At 49.2% G+C, this 7,900-nt stretch overlaps 1 long non-coding RNA gene across 2 annotated transcripts; it reads left to right on the top strand.

Moving 5' to 3' along the window:
- Positions 1-37: 37 nt before the first annotated feature.
- On the top strand, positions 38-7,051 carry LOC121077047. 2 transcript variants are annotated; one of them, XR_005823872.1, is made up of 2 exons: positions 38-3,630; positions 4,339-7,051. It is a non-coding gene; the product is annotated as an uncharacterized LOC121077047 (long non-coding RNA). The 2 variants fall into 2 exon arrangements; XR_005823873.1 differs by lacking the exon at positions 38-3,630 and adding an exon at positions 3,644-3,772.
- Positions 7,052-7,900: the final 849 nt, after the last annotated feature.

Genomic DNA, 7,900 nt, shown 5'->3' with positions numbered 1-7,900 from the left:
TGTACGTCGGCGGCGGCCGAGAGGCTAACAGCCTCGAAGAGCACCGAGCCCCCGCTGAAATGGGCGGTTTCCAGGGAAAAATCGCGTCAGGGATCCCTTCCCTCAGGGGAGGTGAAATCCAAGTGTGCGCGGTGCGGGGCACCTCGGTACGCCGGGTGCTGCGCGGCTCCTCAGACCTTCCGCAAAAGGGCGAGCAAACCTTTACAAACCGTGACGGGGTCTCGGACAAAGCTCCTGTCTCTGCCCAGTGAGGCCCATTTTCGGTTGAGTCTGAAGCAAAAATCAGCCAATTCTACAAAGATTGGGCTCCAGAGCACCCTACAGCACAAGGAGCAGGGAAGGGCTCCAGCAGCAGGTGACGGAGTTGTGCACCCGTACGCTCTAAAAGCAAAGGCAGACACTTAGATCTGATGCGGTCTAACACTGGAAGGAATCAAAGGAGCTAAAGATAAGGCTGTGGAAAAGAAGAGGAGATAGGAAGCTGCTGGTGTCAGAGACTTTATCTTGGGGAGTGAGAGGGCAGGACGGGCAGCTCAGACATCGAGGAGTGGGTTAAGGTGCAGCTTTAGGTGGTGGCCTCTAAGGAGCCTCCACCTAAATGTTAGAAACACTCCTTTGCCATCGTTCTTGCAGGAGACGCTTTTCATTCTGCCCTTCTTTTCTGTCACTTGGTGTGAGTGCATTAGGCAGCACCTCGGTGCCCAGGCAGGGCTGGAGCAGCCATTTCGCTTCCTGCCGATGGGCTCCATAAATGCTGCCTCGGTTGGATCCTCACTTGGAGAGGTGAGAAGAGATGTGTGGGATGGGCAGGTGTTACTGCGCAGTAACAGTTAATTGACTTTTAAATGCGTTTCATTGTGAAAGTCACTCTCCGAGTGAAATGTTGGCCCATGCCAAAATACAGACTGCTTGGGCATTCGGCACAATTCAAAGGCTCTGTCCTGTGGCCTCCCAGAACTCCTGTGGTGCATCTTCCACACAATAAAGCCTCAAAGAAACACATATCAGGACAGCTATCGCAGGTCCCGTTTGGATCTGCCCTCTTCTGTACTGGCCCCTCTGCTTCCTATCTCTCGCCCGCTCTTCGAGTTGTCTGTGCCGTGGAAAAGGAATTACTGCTTGGGTAATGCAAGGTACCGGGGCTGTGCAAAAGGCCCACTGGGAAGCTGGGAGCCATAATGTACTGCAATTTCACTGCATGCTATTTTATCATTTTTATTAATCACGACTGCTTGATGAGACCTCAAAGAGTTGTTAATTATTACAGCCATAGCGACACTTTATTTAGGGAAATTTATATTCAGCACCTGTCTCCCGCTTACCTCTGCAGAAACGTACTCCAACTACTCCCTTACAGGTTTTATTATACGTTCTGATGACAACATCACAGAAAATGGAAAATACTTAAAATAGACACAGCAAGCTGAAATGTTACCATCTACCAGCTAAGATGAAAGAAAAGTGTTTTTTCTGCTCTTGGCAAAAAGGAGGAAGGTATTTCTGAAGTGATTTTTCCAAGCAAAGTAACAAAACATGATTTTCTAAAAAAGACCGTTGAATTAAAAAGTCTATTAAATTAAATCGCCCATATTTCTTTTATTAATTTCTCAATAGTAAGAGAGCTATTTTGAAGATGACATCCCTAATTCTGGTATTGCTTATGATGCTTATCTGAGTCTTTGAGAGTCTCATGAGGTTTATGCATGTTCTGAAAATGTAATGAGCCAAAATATTTATTTAGGATGATGGTACACCATAAAAGTTCCCCGGTTCAGGAAATTTCAAAATTTAATAGAAATAACTGGTGTGCTTTTAAAAACAAATAGATCTAAGTCCAGGAGATTAAAATTCTTCCAGGAATGTTTCTTCAGATGTGTTTGTACAGCTCCCTTCACGACCGTTTGAGAAGTACACTGGTAATTCCCATCTCCTCTGAAGCACGATTCTCTCTGTCAGGATGTAATCTGATAAATAGCAAGGAGCAGCAGAGGCAGAAACCGAAGCTTATCAGACAGAAGGAAATAAGCACAGGTGGAGAACTGGATAGACGCGTTCATTTGAACACGGTGTTTACCTGTCACTGTGCAGGCTGACCGCCTGCTTGCTGGCCAGCTCTCCTCCTCGCAACACCCCTTCAGCTTCTCAGAGCTGAAGTTCTCCAGGAGTGAGCTGTTCCCTGTCTGTTCTCCCTACGAAAAGCGTGCCATAACCATTGCTCTCAATAGTGCACTTTAAAAGGCATTTTATCTTCATGAAAGAAGATTTATTACATTAAGAGCAATACATGAATTGGGTATTATTGAAACGACTACGTTTTCTTGACTCATAATAGTAAATTTCCTACTCTATTGGCAGGAAAGTGCCGTGTTTTCTATTCCCAGGCTGCTCACGTAAAATCCATGGTATTATTTTTGTTTTCACTAACAGCTATGAAGTGTTTAATTATCCTTCTCAAGGTAGACTAAAACCTCAAACAAAATGGATAAATTTGATATTATGCCTCTAAGAGGAAAATCTACGGTTCTTGTGCAGCCAACAAAATAGTATGTATATAATAGCAGTAATTGTTGTCTCCCCCATTCTTTTGTTCATTTGCTGTAGTGTGTGTTTGTACAAGGCCATTTTGTCAGGTTACATCTTTTATTCCCGTCTCTTTTGCCTAAAGGGAAATTTAACAGCTGAGTTTTGTTGTGGGTTACTTGACATATTATGAAGCAGCAGTACTGAGTGAGCAGCAGCCCTCCTGCTGTATGGGGGGAAGCAGGAGCGCGAGGAAGTGCTCCCCGATGCCTCGGCTGTGAGGCAGGATGCCCAGCCGATGGGCCATCCAGGAGACATTTGGGCATTTAGGATAAAGATGTTGTAGGTAACGGCAAAGATCTCACTCTTTTCTTAAACTGCAGACAAGGATGGGAGCTTTTGAGTGTTGGCAAGTAAGATACCTTTAAAGAGACAAATGTAGTAGAATCTGGCAATGAAAGATATTACAGTGATCAGCTGCAAAATCCCTCTCGTGCAAAAGGTCAGGAAGCACACGTGCTCCAAATGCTCCACAGCCTCTTCGTAACAATGGAGAGAAATAAATCCAGAATTCAGTTGCAAATACTTGGCCAGTAACTTGAGAACGCGCCAGGTTTCCTTCTCTTATTTTGCTTTTAGTATTGCTGGAGAAGATGCTCTCGATTTGTCTGAACTCCTGAAATGGAGGAACGTGTGGTCAGTCAGAAACGTCAGCTCAGCGCTCTCACTAGGAAATAAGAAATCTGTTCCTCGTTTCCCATCCCAGACTCCCAGGCCTGCCAGTAACTTGAGCCAGAAGGCAAACTGCGACGCCGAGTACGTCCTCTGACTTCGCCCCTGCTCCGCAGGAGGAATGTCCCGCTATGGCATACGCCAGCGTGCAGCTGATTTATTGTGGGTGGAAACTCCCCGCTCCAGCACGCTGGTGGAAGGGGGTGGGGTAGCCCCGGAGGTCTGCTGCTGCTCCTGCTTCTCTTTTGGAAGTCGAGGAGGGCTGCGGTTCCGTGTTTTCGTGTGCCGTTGCGTGGGACAGCTTGCAGTCAGTTGCACGGGCAGGAAAACACCGCGTAGAGCGCCTTGTTTGGAGTTCGTCTACTTGTTGCAAAAACGGTAGAGCTGACGGAGTTCCGTTAAAACCCCTCGCAAAGAGCAGGAACGCGTCGTTGTGACATGAACCAGAAGGAAGGAACACGAGACGCCCATTCAGGGAGCAGCGCTTGCACTGCTGCTAGGTTCCGTCGGGCTGTTCACCGTACGAAACCCATCACTGCGCCCAAAACGCCTCACTCCGTACAAAACCCATCACTGGGAACGGACTCCCAGCTGCTGGGACACCCCCCCCCCCCCGGGAGCAGCTGCGGACCGCTCGCAGCAGCCTCGGGCCCTCCCTGCAGCGGGCCGGGGCTGGGCCCACCGGGGCCAGGCCGGCCCCAGGCCGCGGGCAGGCCCCGGGGAGGCCGCTCGCTGCCGCAGCGCGCCCCCTGCTGTCCCGGCCGGGCAGCGCGGGGCCCGCGGGGCGGCTCCCGGGGGGAAGCGGCCCGGGAAGGGCCGGGGAAGGGCCGGGGAAGGGCCGCGGTGGCCGCCCGGGGCCGTGCGGGCCCTGCCGGCCTTGGCGGCCCGTGGCGGGCCTCGGCCGGGCCGAGCGGGGCCCCGAGGAAGGGCGCAGGACTCGGGCTGGAGCCGGCCGCGGGGTTCTCGGCGTGCCGAGGGAGGGGAAGGGTCATTTTCTGAGTCGTGTCGGCGTTGTGCAGACAGTTCGGCATTTCCAGAGGCAAAGTCCATTTTTTTTTTTAAAGTAACGTTGTGTTGTTCTGATAGCTCAGCACCTCCAGAGCCACCCTCCGAGAGCACCTCCATTTTGAGGACCTGTGGAGCACCTGCACCGGGGCCAGTTTGGATCGGCAGCGCACTTTCGGAGCGGATCTCCCAGCGTTACGTGCCGTGCTTTGGCGTGCTGGCGTCATGGAGCAGCCTCGCTCGCGTCTGGTGATGTCTGGATGACACCAAGCTGGCCCCAGGCACGCGCACCTCGCCCTCCGGAGCTGTGAAATGCCGTGGGGCCCTCTGCAGCAGCTCTTCCACCGTCCTACAGGTGTGTTCCCCTCGCACCACGCTGCCTGCCAAGGTAGGCATAACCAGAATCGCTGTGGGCAGGTGTGCCAAGCCTTAGCCATGACAAATGCTGAACAGCCCTGTCAAATATTTTTGGCAGACTGCATCTCGTACATGAAAAAAAAAACAAAAAAGCAGCCTGTGCTGCTGCGTGCACAGGCTGTGACACGACTGTGTGCAGCAGCAGGGCCAGGGCTCGGCAGCAGCAGCCTGATGGGGATTCCCACTGCTTCTGCCCCTGAAACCTCCTGTCCCTCAGCTGACCTCCGTCCAGGGAGGGGCTGGTCAGTCGCAACGCCCTGTTTAGAGTTTTGTCTCTCATTTTCCTCATACTCAGGACTGGCTGTCCATCCCACCAGCTCCAAATGGCCACGCGAGCCCTAACTCCGGCCAGCCCTGGCTGTTTTCTTCAAGTGCACTTAGTTATTCTGAAGTACTTCAGGGAAATACATGGAAGGACATACCACAGCTACCCAGACTTCAGCCAGAGTAACAGGAATATGCACTCTCTGAATGGTGTTTTAGGCCAGTTTATCCAAATGGACATTCACAGGACGTAGCTTGCCCTGAAAGGCAAAAAAAACAATCCCGAATCTGTCAACAGCCTCGCCTGGTGGCTGTCCCTGACTCAGGAATGGACTGCACAGAACATGTTTTTGTACTCTGAACACTAAATCCTCCCTTCACTGCGCCTGTCCAGTGAGAAACCTGCAGTTCCTGCTTGCTGTGAGTTCAGAGCAAGCTGAAAGAAGAGGAAGTGGAGCTTCAAATCACTGCACGATGCCTGCCGTGCTAGTGGCTTACGTTGTTACAGACTTGGAGATAGCCCGTACATTCACAGCTGCAGAGGGCTTGCGTTTCCTAGGATCAAGTCTCTTTTGGCCAAAGGGTCCATTCACACCCTCCCCCTTCCCTCCTGAACGCCCTCCGTGTGTTCAGACCATGTAAAAATGGCTCCTGGAAAGGCTTGTTAAAAACAAGCGCTAAAGGTGGTGCGGCTCTGAAAACCTTCGCCGTGCTCACTTGGTCACAGCCCGCCCAGTTGCTGGGTCTCCCCAGGAACTGTTTATAAACACTTGCGCTGCATGGCTGTCTCCTCAGGCTGTGTGTGGAAGCAGTTTTAAAGGAGGGCTTGCACACTTCTGCGTGTGCAGCGGGGACCATCTGGCAATGGTTAGTTTGTTATTATTCACTTTGTCGATTTATTCTAACCCTTACCGATGCTTCAGCGCGAGACAGATCCTGAGACAAGCTTGTGAGTTCCTGTCTGGGAACTTCCCCAGCCTCCTCCACAATAAACACAGATGCCAAAAGCTCGTTTGGGGTTTCTGCTCCAATTTTGTCTTTTCTACATATTCCTTGTGTACCTTGATAGCCGATTGGTTCTAGACAATGTTTCTCAGACTTTCTGCTCCTGATGAGACTGTAAAGCTTTTGAAGTCTTTTTGCAGGTTGTGTGTTAAACTCAGGTTTTTACATACCTGTTTTTACATTTCCCTCACGATCTTTTCTATTTTCCTCATTAGAACAGAAATCCAACTTTCTGAGGGATGCCTTTTTGCTCCCAATGACCTCTCAGGTCCTGCCTTTTAGCCATGCTTCATTTTTTACCCATTTTTTCAGCCATGTTTGATCCTTCTGTGTGCTTTGTTGGCAAACGATATGCATTTGGTCAGAGCTTCCAATGCGAAGTCTTTCAGTGGTCCCCACGTTGCATGAAAATCTTTTACTCTTTTAGCTACCTCTTCGAGCTTTTTTTCCAGGAAGCCTTCTCACTTTTACCATGCCCTCCTTTCTGAAATGAAGAACAGTGACTTCTTCGGCTTTTGTTACTCTGATCAGAGTGGTGACTGGAGTATGCAATGGTCACTGTTTCAGAGAATGATTACTTAGGTCCTGTATGTATTCTGTCCTCGTCCAGATCCAGAGTTGCTTCTCCTTTTGTGGTTTTCCGGAGCAGATGCTCTAGAAGAAGTCATTAACAGTGTCTGACCATTCACACCTAGACATAACAGCAACGTGGTCTACATACAGCCACGGGAAATTTCCCGTTGCAGTTGTGTTTCCCACCCTTGCTGCCTCCCTGGTCTTTATCACAGCTGCTAAGTTTGGTGATGGAGTTGATCCCGTGCTGTAATGGTAGCAGACATTTCCACTTATTTATCTGTTGAGAAGTCACCAAACTTGTTAATAATTTTGCTTGTATTAGCTGAGGAAATAGATTTTGAGGTTTATAATTCCACGTGACTCTTGCCACTCTTCAAAGCTGCCTTCGTCTTCCCGCGTGCACCCTCGTATTTTTGGAGAGAATCGTTACTGTAATGGCAATCAAGTGTCACATGCCTCAGACCTGTCCAGCAGTGTACACCAGTGGGAATTGCAGAGAAAAAGGCAAATAAAAGACAGTGTTGGCAACCGATCGGCTGATGACGCTACTCATTTTTGCTTTGTGCTTTTTCTGGCTTCCTTGTAGTAGTAGTCTTAGTTTTGACTGCTTTTTTTGCAAATTATATCTCCTTTTAAAGAACCAAAATTGGAAGAAAGAAAGAACTAAGAGACAAACTTGCTGCTGACAGTCAGCTTACCTGACTGCAGTGCACTGCGATTTCTTCCTGTCTGTGGTTTATGTTTAATAAAAGTCTGTGTTTGCTTTGGTGCTTGTGGTGGAGAACTAGGTAGGAAGCTGTAGCTAAGCCAAAAGGTTTCCCTGAAGTAAAGGTGAACAAATAGACCCAACGGGAATTCTAACCAGCCAGCAGAGTTACACCCTCACGCTCCCAGATTAACAAGCACTAAATGTTTCATTGAAATCAATATCGAATTTGACACACAAGTCAATTCTTACCCAGGACAAACCATAAAATTACCCAGGACAAACAATAAAATTAACCAAGCACAAACATCTTCTGTAGATCAATAATCCACTCATCCCAAAAGTTACATACGGTAAGGCCGACAGACACTTTAAATGCCAGGTACGCAACATGAAAATGTGTTCTGTGACATTTTGCCACAAAAGAGCACGGATTAACATGGACTACTTCCCGTATGTGCCATAACTGTGAGCGCAGAGAGAATCCTGATTTCCCCTGCCTCTGAGTTCACGATGATGGGGTTGTTTCACAGTTAAATGAAGGAGGCTGAGAGTTTTGTGTCCAGAGCCTTGTCGCACTCGCTTCTGGTGTAACAGAATCCGTCATGGCAGACTTCAGCCGGGCCGCGAAGGCAGCCTTGCCATGCCATCAGCACGCAGATGCATCTCATCCAC

Source organism: Cygnus olor, chromosome 13 (genome assembly GCF_009769625.2).
Source record: "Cygnus olor isolate bCygOlo1 chromosome 13, bCygOlo1.pri.v2, whole genome shotgun sequence".
Taxonomy (NCBI): Eukaryota; Metazoa; Chordata; class Aves; order Anseriformes; family Anatidae; genus Cygnus; species Cygnus olor.
Note: the sequence above shows the minus strand (reverse complement) of the source record. Positions and strands in the feature narration are given on the sequence as shown.